This window comes from Bombus vancouverensis, chromosome 5 (genome assembly GCF_051014615.1).
Source record: "Bombus vancouverensis nearcticus chromosome 5, iyBomVanc1_principal, whole genome shotgun sequence".
Classification (NCBI taxonomy): domain Eukaryota; kingdom Metazoa; phylum Arthropoda; class Insecta; order Hymenoptera; family Apidae; genus Bombus; species Bombus vancouverensis.
This window is the reverse complement of record NC_134915.1, coordinates 2,778,457-2,794,177: the sequence shown is the minus strand read 5'-3', so window position 1 is coordinate 2,794,177 and position 15,721 is coordinate 2,778,457. Positions and strand designations below refer to the sequence as shown.

At 32.6% G+C, this 15,721-nt stretch overlaps 1 protein-coding gene and 1 long non-coding RNA gene across 3 annotated transcripts in view; one reads left to right on the top strand and one right to left on the bottom strand.

The window, feature by feature from the left end:
- nAChRalpha4 (nicotinic acetylcholine receptor alpha4) overlaps window positions 1-15,721 on the bottom strand; it is a 384,984-nt gene that overhangs the window by 126,175 nt on the left and 243,088 nt on the right. The window lies entirely within an intron of this gene.
- Window positions 32-14,249, top strand: LOC143302664 (uncharacterized). Its single transcript, XR_013058345.1, has 3 exons — window positions 32-193; window positions 12,545-12,607; window positions 13,218-14,249. It is a non-coding gene; the product is annotated as an uncharacterized LOC143302664 (long non-coding RNA).

The following is a 15,721-nucleotide window of genomic DNA, read 5'->3' as shown; positions in this document are numbered from 1 at the left end:
ATGTTCTCGTGCCAAAATCCGCTATTGGAAACCACAAAAGTTGGCAGAGTTTCGCGACCGGTGCAAGATTCATCGCGCTGTAAATTTTGCTTCGCAAGTCAAACCGAAATTAATCGCGTTCCTTTCTGCCAGCAACCGCAAACGTACGTTCCGGTAACGTGTACCTAACAAGCCTCCGGAGACCACTCAACAGGTATACCACCGCTTCATGAGCCACATCACAAGCTTTTGGTAAATCGGCGGAATGACGTCTTGCGCGTGTAAATATATACCGGATCGACGTTTCATATTTAACGCTTACGTACGCATTAATTGTGCGGATATGTAATTACGTACCAGTGTACGTGGAGTTTGCGAATGGCGCCATGTGTGTACAATGAAATCATGAGATTAATATATTGCACATTCTGCTTGATTAATTTTGTGGATATGTAACTACGTGTATATTGATGTAGGTCGAGTTTGTGAATGCCGCCGTGTATAACGAAATCGTAGAATTAATATACGCGTTTCATTCTACCTGATTGTTTTTTTTTCTTTTTTTTAGGATTATTTTACTGTGTACTGTATTTAGGATTATTTTTACCAAATTAAAATAGTTAGAAATTATTGTATTTGTTTTTTGTAAGGTTGTTAGAAACAGACATATTAATTCGAATTAAACGTTTGATATTTCCACGTGCCTCTCTTCGAAAATTTGTCGTCTCTTTCGATAATGAATTCTTTCAAATAGAGCGTCTGCGGTATTTCATTTTTCGAATATGTTTTTACGATAAGTTTTGTAGAGACCAGAATAAATAATAATGAGAGTATACTATATTTGGTGAAAGAATTAATATAGAACTAATTATATGTGCAATATTCGTTTTAACGTTTCGTTATTCGGTAGAAACAAACATAATTTTTGGATCATTCTGTGCCTAATAAAAGTTATTGTAAATGTGCATCGTTAATATATCGATGATACGCATTGTGAAATTATTGATTATCCTAAGTATACGTTTTATTATTTGTTTTTAGATAAACCTACACTTTTGGATAAAAAAGTAATCAGTTAATGGGATTGTTGAAATAGACCTTTTATGTATCGATTTTTCAACAACAAATAAGTAACCATTGTATATATTATGAAATCAATTCCGACATTTTTTAAATATTGTTACTACTGTTATTTACTGTTACTTCGATTTATACAGCAGTTCAACTTTATTTGTAGCTTTTTTACTCTCCCAACTATCTACTCTCACAATCTCTCACTATCTACTCTCACAAACACAGTAATGACGACAAGATTGGAATCTGGAAGGTGAGAAAGTAGTAGATAAACGTAACGAAGGAAAATTGTGAAATAATGGGATCATTTGTGCAGCGTTATACCAATACAGTTAAATCTACGAGCCTACATTTTATCACTGTGTTGCCAACTAATAAAAGCAATTTGACAGTTAAAATGATAAATGTATATCGCATCTGTCTACGTGTTTGCGCTTCAACTCGACATGACGTTCACTCCGATACGGTAAACTAAAGGCAGCGAGACGGATTAAATTAATTAAAAAGGCCGGCGCATGAGAGATTATTTTCATCGCACTGAAAATCTTAATGAACTTCAACGGTGGTCGGTGGTCGTCATAAAGGCTGAACGTTTAATACGCTAGAAAATAGCGTCAAAGTAGAATTTAAACCACTGTGCAATTAATCATGTCGCGATTAATCATGTCATAAATTAATCAGCAGAAGAAACGTGCTCGGGAAATTATCACAATTTAATTGTACGTGAGCATGTTCGCAGCGTTACGTATTATTCGTATTTTTACGAAGCATTCCTTGTACGTTTCACCTAACGCAATTCATCTGTATCGAATGTTTGATATTTTGCTTTTCGATATTCATGTTTTCCAAATGTATAACAGTTCTATAATATTTCTATGCTATAGATAATACTTCCTAATTTATCACCTGGTTTATATATAATTGGATTTCGCAGTGTATTTAATAATATTAATGTTAATTTATAACAACGATGCCATTCATCACTTGTATGCTTTTCACTAGGCACATGATATTTCATTATTTCTCATTAAATCGACAATTATATGCATGTACGTGTAATACATATTTAGAGAAAGGAATTTCTACCAACATTCGTAATATATGACCAATATTGTCAGAATGGTTGAAAAATATATTCCTGTTGCATCTCCAATTCAATCAACGGATTAAACTGTAATAATATTGAAAATATCGAAACGAATTCTTTCGACCATACGTATAATATCGTGTTTTTTAATGGAATTATACTTTCAACAAAAACTGTTAGTGGGATTAAACCAAAAAGGTGCAACAATTATAAAAAATATTCTCTGTTACTGGTAACATATCATCGTTTTAATAAAATCAACGAAACGAAATTGCATAATGTTTACGATTTTCGTAAAATGATTAAAACTACTTGACGTGTAGTATATAAGGTGGGAAATAATTATGCATTTATTTCTATATACGTATTCGTGTTGTTAGTAAAAAACGAGGTCAATATATATATTTATATCTTTTTTAATCGTTTATAATAATTAATTATTTTAATTATATTATTCTGTAAAAGAATTTCAGGTTGTGATATTTTTAGCTCACATAAGTTTCATGGTATTATGTTTTCATTTATGCAATCATCTTTCCAATTATTTTATCTATTTTTTCGACAGTTTTTAAAGCCAACTTCGCTATCTTAAACAAAATATCGTACTTTTCCTTGATTTTCTCGATTCGAGATTTGTTGAAAAAATTATAAATAAAATTCAATAAGATGTCTTTGCCACGCCGTGTAATGCGAGTAAATTGCAGTTCAAAATTTTCCACGTTGAAATACACCGAAGGAAGAAATTTTCACGCTTTTTAGCTGATGTATGCGACTCACGTAGAATCGATTTAAGGCGAAGGAAAAAAGTGACAGACGGAGAGAAAGAAGGAAAGACCACGGCAAACAATTAAACTCCGTATGGAGGCACGTACAGAGGCAGCGGTTGGCCGTGTGCCTCCAGAAGAGGAAATAAAGGATGCATTTTAGAATTTTAAATTCACTTGCATCACTAACGACCAACACAGAGTCAACTTCTGCGATTATTGTTTACGCGTTGTTCGCGTTACATGTCGGCAAATAAGCAATAAACCTGCCATCTTTCAGGAAATAACAAAAAGCTCCTTCCAGCAGTGAATTGCTTCAGGAAGCGTACAATTTTTATGATTCCTTCTACGTTGATTATCGTTTTACGTATACGAAAAATCTTGTGCAATTCGATTATACAAGAATTTGTATTGCTTTGAATAGTTCATTGTATCTTAAATGTTAACTGAACAATAAAAGATCTGAGGGTGCTTTTACAAAATGATAAGATGAACGCAGTTCGAAGATTTCTCCACCTTTTTATTTTAGGCAATTTACAAGTGAGGAAGTTTTTCTAAAGTAGTGAAATTATTTTTCACTTCTTACTGCATTTAGAGTAAAGGAAATATTTATACGATTAAAGCAATTAAGATCTTGATATATTTTAGAATTATATACTTTGGAGAAATGTTAAATCTACATAATTTTGAGAGACTTAGCTTTTGTTCATTACTGTTCGTATATGAACAAATATTTTTATTTTCCATATTGCATATTATACATGATAATTAAACAGAGTATTCGTACATATTTTGTAATGTGCAAATATCTTTTGTAGGCACTGTAGCAACGATAAGAAATTAGAATTACATAAATTTAAATATCGAAATTGAAACAGCGATATTTTAAACATTTTGCCAGTAGAATATAATTATTATTCGCATTCTTGTATTTTATTTCGCATTGCATCTTTATTCATGCGCTGTATATTTATTTAACGCGTTTATGTAAAGCATTTCGTTACCAGTACACGAAAAAATCATCGGTGTGTCTTACCTACAGAAACGAATTCCAGTTTCAATTTCTTTCTATAATATGCAATTTTTCAAACAACGTATTAAATTGCTGTAGATTATTTATATTGAATTTTATTACTAGCCTTTTCGCTTAAAAACTGTTATCTTGCAAAAGCTTTAATCAGTTGCTCATGCTCGCTGTTTAATTATCCCGCGTTGATCGAAGCTTCAATTCATTGGAACATTTTCAGTCTCGCACAACTGTTCGGCGGAAATCACAGGAAATTTAAAGCATTTGCATCGTTAAATGAGCGTTTTCTGGCATCGCTATTATCCACGGTTCTGTCGTTGGCGAATGAACGCGCAGTGAAAAAAATGGTTTATGAACCCTTGGCATTTGTCATGAGTAGACTGGATCCCCTAGTAGCCTGTGATGATTTATAGAAAAGAAATGATGAATGCGATATTGGTGCAGGTACATTACCTATTTTTCTGCTCGTTTTTAACGCAACCTGTACCTACTATATACTCGTGTTCACGAGATTGGAGCATGTTAAGATTTCAAAAGAAGCAATGACTTCTTTAAGTAAAAAAATATTTTATTCTTCCGTAGTATTGGAACTACAATTAATTACATTTCAAAATGAAACTTAATTGATTATGATCCTTATAATTTTGGCTGAAAATTTCTGTATGAGAAAGTTTCTATCGTCGAGAAAGCGAAAGATGCTGGAAATTTTTGAGCCGCAGCGATACGTATACATATGTAAATGATTTTTCATCATCTGTACATTAATGGATTTAAATTAATTTAGAAATGAGAAATTTCCACTCGGACTCTGCTATGTAAATTAGTAATTTCACGTATGATAACATAATACACTGATTTGTAGATTTGCTTATAAGTGCAACGAAATTCCACCTCGTAGTTGCTACATAAATTCTTTAAAAAAGAAAATGTTACAGATGGAAATTTCTTTTTAACTGATTTATTATCAACTACCATAGCATTTAGATTATTTTCAATCGATGCGGAGGAAATCGACGTGGTCTCAGAATGATGTAATCAGAATTGTGTCATATAATGTTGGTGATTCAACAAGTAGAATTCAGTTCATTTGCATTTGAGAAGCAACGCTATTAATATCATTTGGCATCTATCAAATTGATAATCTCACAGCAACACCTCAAGATTTGCACTTAACGTCAAACAACTTCGTTTGCCGAATGAAACTGAAAATGTGGAATTACCGAAACCAGGAAAGGAAATTTGCAGCTCTTGCACGATTGCCAATTACGATAAATAATTTAAATAATTTTTAGATAAACGCGTTAACCTTAGCTCCCTTTGAAAGCAAGACTATCAAGCAGAAAGCAGACTTCATAATATCAAGAATCGAAAAAGCCAAAATTAATCCACGCATATTACTTGAAAAATGACAACTGAAAAATGACAAAAAATTACATATGACAAATTTTCTGCTGCCAGATCGTATTTCAATATAATCTCCTTTTGGAACATTTTTTTTTTATTTCTTTTATAGAAGATAAAACTTATTCAATCTGTTTAATGTAGATTACAGAAATAATTTACTTTACCCAGATGTCAATTTAAAATTTGTTAGCCAATCCTCGTTTTGTTTTCTATGGAAAGTAAGCGAAAATTAATTTAGTCTGTTTATCCCATAAAGCGACCAAAACGATTAAAATTAAATGGGTAGTTTACGAGATATTAAACCGTTGCCAATTTAGGTGAATCATCCTATATACGAATAACATTTCGTTTATTTTCATTATAATCTACAGGTTGCGTGTAATTTTCGTTTCAGAATAAAAGATTATAATAAGCTTGAAATTGGAATAACGTGAAAAGACCATCTGAAAAGGACGAATAAAGTTATTACAGCAAAATATACTATGAAACTTTAATTATATTTACTCGTATATGTATTTTAAATTCATTGTACGTTGCGATTACGTTACTATGCCGAGTTATTATTACAGCTTTTGCAATTGATATTCATTAAGGAAAGATGAATTTTTTAAAAGTTCCATCCATTTCTTTTTTTTTTTTTTTGCTCTCGCACAGCAACCTTTAGAATTGCAAACTGCGACCGCAAGCGTAAAATCCATTTATGACGAGAATTCTAAAAAAAGTCGTTATCGGTTTTTCCTCGAAAGTCCTCCGCTATCAGTTTTGCTCTTAGTTTCAACGTCGGACGACAAATTGCATTTGATGAGTCGATCGAGTTCCGAAAATTGTATATTCTAGAAGTAAGGGTAATACGAAAACGGCACGTTCACATTTATTACGTGATAAATTGAAAGACGCATTGAAAATTTAATCCTCGCGAAACGATACTTAACTGTCCTGCGATTTTTAGATAGCGATGTCGCGATAACATTTATCTTTTTATTCACATTCGTCCATTTTGATTTAAAACTGTCAAAAATAATGGAACTTAAATAGCTTCATCTTAATTGGTGAAAATAGAATATTCCATCCTGGTGCTAATAAAATTTCGACTCGACGAGCTATATTATGAATTAATTGTTTAATTAAATTCTTATTAAATTTTTTTAATTCCTAATTTGATTAAGGAAAGCAACAAAGAATATTTTCTCTTTCTATTTGTGTCTGTTGAAAGAGATATGCCATACATAGATATCTTTCATTACTTTTAATATAGATTATAAAATTTCTTAACATACAGTGTGCACAGAAAGTACTGTCCCGTTATTGCAATTTATGTACTGATTAATTAGGTGCAGGTATTAGGATGTCCGAAAAGTTTCCTTCGTTTTATAAGGAAATAATAGACGCACAATATTTTTTGTTTTATATTAGTTTACTGAATTATGCACGAACATAATAATAGAAATATAACGAAATGGATCATACCTAATCCAATAAAATAATATAAAACAGAAATTGTTGTTACAGAAATTTATTCTCACCTTATGAAACTTTTCGGACATCTAATATATTAAATTGCATGGTAAATGGTAATGGTGCATGGTAAATTCCTATAAATTAGTAGCACTCCCACATGACTACAAAGATCTGATACTACAAAAACGAAATGTACAGTGTGGTAAAAATGTTTCACTGAAACATAATAAGAGAACGTGCCAATATTTCTTCTATCTGTACAAATTTATTGAAGCATTTATTTAAATTAGTATATCATACATTAATCGAGCTTGTTTCGATAAGATTTGTATTCAATATCGAAAAACTCTTTTGTACGCGAAGCTACGCTTAGTCAGCCACTGCAGGATATGTGCCACCTCTCAATCTCGTCTCCTTAAGAGAAGCTGCGGAATAAACGAAATTTGTAAAATCCTTTACAGCATAGCTGGCCAATAAAATTACACTCATAGTCAACTTAATCCGAGCTTCGCACAGAGACGAGCGACAGGCGGACACGTTCCTTCGTTTAACTTGATGTTTCCTCTACGATCCCCTTCACCACTACACGTTTAACTGTACAAGCTACTGCTTTTTACCTACCCGTGTGTTGTAATATGGTACAGATAAGCCGAGCCTTTCCCTATCCCGACTAATACCTTCACTTTGTTCACATCACGATTACACGGATCGAGATTAACACAAATCCCCCAACGATAATCTGTCTAATACCACTGCGTTCCATAGCTCCGCATTTAGACGGATGATTTTTAATTTCGAAACAATTACGACGTGGGATTTCCTTGCGTCGATAGCGAACTGGTTACAAACCACTCGTTAATCGTTTGAGTCCCATGGGTCGTTGAAGAAACAGAGTTGAAAAATCCAAAACAGCGCGATACCGCTTGTCTTAACAATGGAACTATCGATAGTTAACACGAAGCTATTTGTACCAAAATCGGCCAAACTGACTTGTCTTTAAAAAATATGCAATGATAGAATGTTTTTATATTTATTGATTTATTATTTTCTTACAGAAGCAATTCCACGTTATGTAGCAGATTTTTGGTGTTATTAATCCATCTGGGATCCCTAAACGAGGGTTGACATATTTATAAAATTGTAGAACCAGTCATTTGGACTGCTGCGGTATTTCCAGTGTTAGCATCTAGAATTTTCCTGATAACTGATATCATATGGAATGACACGCAGTAAAAATTTTCAAAACGTGTGGCAAGTTGTACAAAACGAGGAAACTGGTTAATTGGGGTTCGATGAACAAATTGCAGCATCCTTTTACACTTTGACAAGTTCCAGTCATTTTGACTGGTATTGGTATAAGTAGCCTTGATACAAAATTATTTTCAGCTTGAATACATAAAAAAGAAAATAAAATTCATTATATTATTCTTTCAGTTATCGTTGCGAAAGTCATTACATCATTGCGGAAAAAAAATATAACATGAAGTAGGAATTTTAAAATAAAATTGTAAAACCAGTCAATGTGACTGGTATGGTAGTTCTAGTGTTAATCGATTGCGATATTCGCTACTTTTTGAAATACATCTGTATTATCATATAGGCACGCTATTATAAATATTTCAAGTTTTGTTCAATAAAAATTACTGAGAAGATAATAATGAAATACAAAATACCGTCAGTGGTCCGTAGCGTTCAAGCGTACTACGATTTTTCCACAGAAAATTTAAGTAGCGCGATCAAACGGTTAAAACGATGTCTGGCAGAACGTATTGAACGTTTCGTTCGCTTTACTGCCTCCTTTAAGAGACCATCGATATAGAGGAGCGTCCTTAGCAGTCTAAGCCTTGTTTTATTGAATCGTTGCGTCGATGGAACGTTATAGTATTCAGGGGAACGACTGTTAGTCGTATTATCTATCTGTGATCCATGCCTTTCGGCTTTGGATGACTTCCAGTTACATCTCCGTTTACTAATATTTTATTTTATTATCTTACGTGTAATATAATACGATTTTCACCAGGAAATCTATCTTCCTAACTTAACGATCTCGCTGGATTCGAGTGGAGATCAAAAGTAAGCTTAACGTGGATCTCAATTTCAATTTAACTCGAACTTGAACATCTCGAACAGGAACATATACATAAACGTATAGAGGCTGTTGGTAATAAATAAAGCGAAGGAATTTCATGCTGTCGTGAGCTTTTCGCTGCCCTCTATTCCTTGCGTCGCATGAAAATTCCCTTTAATCCGTAAGCCTCGTAAAATATAATCACCGCTGTCGCGTGGTCGTGTACATCCCAGTAATTGCTCATCACACGTGAACCTCACCGATGTTATCGTTCAGCTTTTCCTTCTTTAGAAAAAGAAGAATTCTGTCTTTAACTTACTCTAAGACCCATTTTAGTTACCACATATATGTGTCACTGTTTTCTTCATTCTTTTTTCCGTGTAATTTAGGTTCGATAGTTACGTCATAAAATTCGAATTTGTCATATGGCATATCTGTTGAAAATGACAACGTGAGTTCGTGCTCGCCATCCATATGCAGATGCGTTAGTTATAAGAAATAGTAACTAGAGGATGATTCTAATTAATTAATCGATAGATTTAACCGATAGGCTTAAGATGCTTTTTTGTTTTTATCCCTTGTTTTCGTAAGCGCGTGCAATAAAGGTTTTTTTTGGCTCAGAACGGTGTGATAGATTTATCCATTCAATAAAATAGTAACTATTCTGATCTTACCTCTGAGTATAGAAATAACAACAATATCATATCGCGAGATTTTTTGATTTTATTTGAGAAATATTTATTGTTTTTTTATATAGGACAGTGATCGTAAATTGGTATGCAAATTCGAGAAAGTTAATGTTTTACGTTAAAACGAATTTAAGGTTGAACTTTAATTATTATACCTTAATATTATATATTAGGTTATCCGAAAAGTGTCCTTCTTTCATAAACACGTCTTTTACAACGATGCATTTTTATACAAACATGAAACCTAATCTGTCAAACATTGTGATCTTTATCTGGATAAAACAAAATGGATCATACGTAATTCGATAAAATAATATAAAACGAAAAATGTTGTGCATCCATTATTTTCTTATTAAACGAAAGAAACTTTTCGGACGACCTAATAATATATATTGAATATCATTACAATTTTAATATATTGAAATAATTATGATTGATAAATGATCATAAATTATCTAAGATATAATTATGACGCGCGTAGCTCTAAAAAATGAATAATTATGTTTTCGTACTTTTATGCGTTTTTACTGCTCCGTAAATATCGATATTAAAATCGATATTAAACAGCAGGAAAAATATTTAAACAAAGGGATAATCGTTGTTTTCAGTTCTTCAATTCTCGTTTTTCAATCATCTTGCAAAGGGCCATCCTCAAATTACCATTAATCGATGTTCCCTTAATCGATCGTTCGATTATTCGAGATTATACTGTGCTTAGAATATCATCAAGAAACAGATAAGAAGTGGAAAGCAAAGATGTGCTAAAACGTATCAATATCGGATTTCTCCTTTCGTGCCATTTATCAGCAAACAATACACACTTTTCGAGTTAATATAAGATACAATTCTTATTCTACTAATGCTATGATATATCGAAAAATATTTTTAAATTACTTTCAAAAATCTTATTCTTCGCACAGCGATAATATTCAGAATAATTGATGTGTTCGTTCGACTACATATATTCGAAAAGAATTTTTCAAAATAAATGAAATATTTAATTCCATGGGGAGTTCAATTACGTCGATTAATTTTACAAAGATTCGACACACTGAAATGGAAATTTTCAAATGATTTCGAATGGTGTTGTTTGTCGTGCGTTCGGGTAAAACAGGACGACGTGGTAAAAGAAAAAATATAGATAGGAGCGAAGAAGTTTCGGTGATAAAAATGACAAGAATTCTGAAACGAAATACGAAAAGTCATGTAGGAGGAGGAAGAAGGCCGAAAAGTCGAAGAAACAGAACAAAAATTAGGTGCGGCACAGCGAAAGTTTCAAGCGGATCCTTTCAACAGAGAAAGAGAATGCTGTCCGCTTTTGAAAAGCAACGACCTACTTCGACAGGGATTTCATATTTTTGTAGCTGACGATAAATAACTGACAATTGAAGTACATTTCCCGAGAAACTTTTGAAACATTTTTATGAGACTAAGTACGTTTGAATAATTCTTACGTTAAAGTCAATTAAGAACCGCAGCATTTTAGAAAAGGCACATAATGGACTTTCACTTATGTTTCGCGAGAGATAAATTGTTTATACTTTTCTTGAAATAGTTAGGTTGAAGCACATTTCTTGGGAAACTTGATATATTTTTATGAAATTAAATATGTCCTGATAATCGTTGTGTTAATGTCAATTAAGAACTGAAATTTTTTAAAGAAAGCAGACATTGGACTTCCAATTATTTTTCGCGAGAGATAAATTGTTTATACATTTCTTGAAATAGTTAGGTTGAAGCACATTTCTTGGGAAACTCGATATATTTTTATAAAATTAAATATGTTCTGACAATCCTTGTGTTAAAGTCAATTAAGAACTGAAATTTTTTAAAGAAAGCAGACATTGGACTTCCAATTATTTTTCGCGAGAGATAAATTGTTTATACTTTTCTTGAAATAGGTTGAAGCACATTTCTTGGGAAACTCGATATATTTTTATGAAATTAAATATGTCCTGATAATCCTTGTGTTGAAGTCAATTAAGAATTGAAATTTTTTAAAGAAACCAGACATTGGACTTCCAATTATTTTTCGCGAGAGATAAATTGTTTATACTTTTCTTGAAATAGTTAGGTTAAAGCACATTTCTTGGGAAACTTGATATATTTTTATGAAATTAAATATGTCCTGATAATCCTTGTGTTAATGTCAATTAAGAACTGAAATTTTTTAAAGAAACCAGACATTGGACTTCCAATTATTTTTCGCGAGAGATAAATTGTTTATACTTTTCTTGAAATAGTTAGGTTGAAGCACATTTCTTGGGAAACTTGATATATTTTTCTGAAATTACGTGCGCTTTAATAAGTCGCATTTTAAGTTCAATTATGAAGTGGAATTTTCTAGGGGACGCAAGTAATGGATATCGAATTATGTGTCGCGAGAGCTAGGTCTTTTATACTTTTTTTGAAATAATTACAATTGAGCTAGCTATTTGAGGTATATTTCCTGAGGAATTAAAAATATTTTTATCAAATTACATGCGTTTTAATAATTCTTATTTTGAGTTTAATTAAAAACTGCTAACATAATGGATCTACGTTTAAGCAATTACGTTTCGTGAAAGCTAAATTTTGTAGACTATTCTTAAAATAATTATGCTTACCGTGTTTAGCAAAGAAATTTAAATGACATCCGCGCGTTCCTTTCTGAATCAAATTTTATTCCAATTTGTGTCGTAGCGTTATGTACGATCTATGCACAAACAAGTTTTTAGTTGCTATGCATGTAAACTATTCTTGAAAATAAAATATAATAAATATGAATTTTTGTATAATTATTTTTACGATACATGCATCGCACGAATGAAATGTTTAAAAATTTCCAAATGGCATGTGTGAGCGAGAAAAGAAAATATGTGAAGATAGAACAGACACTTTTAGGATTGTTATCGAAAGAATGAATTTACAACAATTACTTTAAATGACTAAAAACGTATGAAATCATTTTGCCATAATTGAAAATTTTACTCTCTTTTTTCCTTCGTTTTGTAGATTTCCCGAGAAGTTTTAAGCGTCCTTACAAGCAAACATAAAAAGTTCAAGGGTTTGAATCATGTGAGTACACGTAAGCCTTTTTTATCGAATTATTTATGTCTGTGTTTGTTTTTTACTACAAGCCAAGTGGTTTTAAAAATCGGGCAGCTTTACCTGAGCATTTTAATTTACTATATTTAGCAATTATTTCTAGCTATATCTCCTATTATTATATTGAATAATTAAAACAATATGTAAGAAGTGTAATTTTACATTTAATTGAAAAAGTTGTCCCAAATGTCTTATTAAATGTAATTTACAAAATTATTATTTATTACTAGATTAACAGCAGCTGTAAATAATTTCATTGTAAGCTTCATCATTGCACCCAAACGTCCCTAATCTATTTTTTTTTTTTATCTATTTACGTAATTTTTAAAAAAGTAACAATTACTTCTCAATTGTTTTGCACGATGAAACTATATAAAAAATGTAAAACAGTCAGCTCATAGAAAAATTGTCAATTTTATGGTATACACGACTCATTATAAATTTTCGTAGCATTTAGATGTTTGAAGCATATAAATATAATAATTCGTATCGTTTGTAATAAGACGATTACTCGGTATAAAATTACTTGGTATCAAATTTATTGCAAATTACATTGATATGTAAAATTTCATTTTTACAGCATTAAGTAACTCTCGACTTTCTATTTGCGTATGAAGAACAGAACGTGCATCACTGAGCGAAGAGGAAGTAACCTGCCGGAAATAGCGTTGACAGAAGCTGCAGATCGAGATAAATCGAGCTAATGAATTCCACATTGAAATAGCTTCGTCCGATCAAGCGGAATTATCGAGCGACCTACATTTTACTCTTGTTATGGAAGATTCACAGATGCTAAACGTCTATGGCTTGGTTTTTACACAGCGTGAAACGGGCACAATGTGTGTCAACTGGGAAAGCTGTTGATTAACGACGTTAACATTCATCCGGTTGCCTCCAAATATTTGTTTTTTCTAGTTTTGGATATTAACGTCAAAATGGTTAGACATATAAACAGCGTTATCTATGTACCTGCAAAAATTGAACTGTATATTTACTGAAAAAAAAGAAAACAAGAAAGAGATGTTTAAGAAACAGAGAAACATACGACGTATGTCACATTATTCGATTCTAAAATGGGAAACTCTTCGTAGATGAATTAAACCACGTCCTTGAGACGTAGGTGAATTTGTGAAACGTCGCGTCATTTGTTAAAAATGATAGTCAGTCACAAAAGCTTAGATAAATACATATAGCCCTCAAATGTAACATATTATATTAGGAAAGTGTCTTTCTTTCGCAAACGTGTTTTTTATAACGGTGCATCTTCATACAAAGGTGAAACCACGTCTGTGAAATATGAATATATATGGAATAAAATGGATCGTACGTAATTCGACGAAATAATATAAAACAAAATACACTGTGCGTCTATGATTTCCTCATAAAACGAAAGAAACTTTTCGGACAACCTAATAGTAGAAACGTTAACTCTACGAATTTTGTTGACAAGTTATGGAAGATGAAGTAAGAAAAATATAAAATGCAATGTTACAAAATTTTATGAAGAAAATAAAAGAAGTAAGAAAATACAATCTCGCAAAAATGAAACACACCTGTTATATCTGCATGAAAATGGTAGAAATAGTAAGCTTAATATTATGTCAATATTTAGTAGACTCTCCTCTTACGTAAACAAAAACACTATTCCGTCATATCCTTGGCATTCACAAAATTCCTCTTCGTGAGCTATATTTGAAATTTTTTAATTCCATTTCGAAATACATTAACAATCGAAACGCTGTTGAATTTAAAGCTGTTAAAATCCAGAGGACGCATATAATATACAAAATTATATAAAATATCCAAAGTGGAGCACTTCTCTAATTATCAAGTCACTGGCAAATAAAATACTAGCAAAAATAAACGAATTACTATCAATGTACGATCCATTTGTGTAGCTGCATAGAAACGGAGAATTGTATAAAAATCTGCAATCTGTTAACGACGTCTCGTACCGATATGTGTTAAATGTACGTAAAATAATAATAACAAAGTGGTAGAAACTGATTGGAATTTTCTAGTGAAGCACACATTGTCAAGGTGTCCGCCGCGTTACTATAGCTCTCCTAATTGTGTCGGTAGGTCGGTGACCCGGGTGTACAGGTCCGCGTGCACGAATCAGATTAGATCGTAAGCACCTGGCGGGATGGTGCTGTGGGCTGAGATTGTAGGGAATTCAGGTAGGAAAGGCGGGCAAGGCGAGCGAACTCGCAGACCGTGAGCTTCGCAGCCTTAGTCTCGTTATGTATGTATGTATAATCCGTGTTACGCTATTTGCCTTGGTAATCCTGCCGGTCGATATTCACCATTTTTCTTTCCACTGAATGAATAAACTCGCATTATTCTCTCTGAACGCTGCCATTCACCGTTGTATACATAATCGGACCTCGAGAAGGCTACCTTTGAGGGAAGACAAGTGGTTTTCGTTTGATTTGGATTGATAGTCTTCACTGCCTCTTTCGAGCCGATGTCACTGCCTTCTGCTTCCATTCAGCGTGATTCCCAGAACGTTGGACCATCGTCTCGTTGGACTCACTTCTTTGCGATTCGCGTGTCCTTCGAGGATTCTCGACTTGACTGTATTACTATTTTCGTAAGTTAGCTTCTTCGAAGAAAATTTTGTTTCTCTTTTGACTGCGATTCGAACTTTACGATTTGTCGTACGAGTACGTTTGACAAATCCTCTTAGCGGATAATTGTAAATAGAACATTTTAGACGCTTTGTTATTAGCGTGGTAAATTTAGAATTAGCGTAGCAAAAGTGTTGCTTCGTTATTGCGGCCGGAAGTCATTAGAATGCATTCTGTGCAGTCTTCTAGGTGGAAAAGAAAATTGGCTGTTTTCTGATGTCCTGTAGAAAAATAAGTATCGAAGACGGGAATGATAAAAACAGCCGTTTCTGTATAAATTCCACGAGTCTCTCGACTTAATGTATAACTTACGAATTATTTAACATAAATTACGGAAATTATTTAACGTAATTGGACGATTTTGCCCGTAAACGATAGCACCAATTTCTTTGCAATTTCCGTGTCTTTTATCGAATACCTAACGTTTACTAGTCCGTATTTCCACTCTGATAAG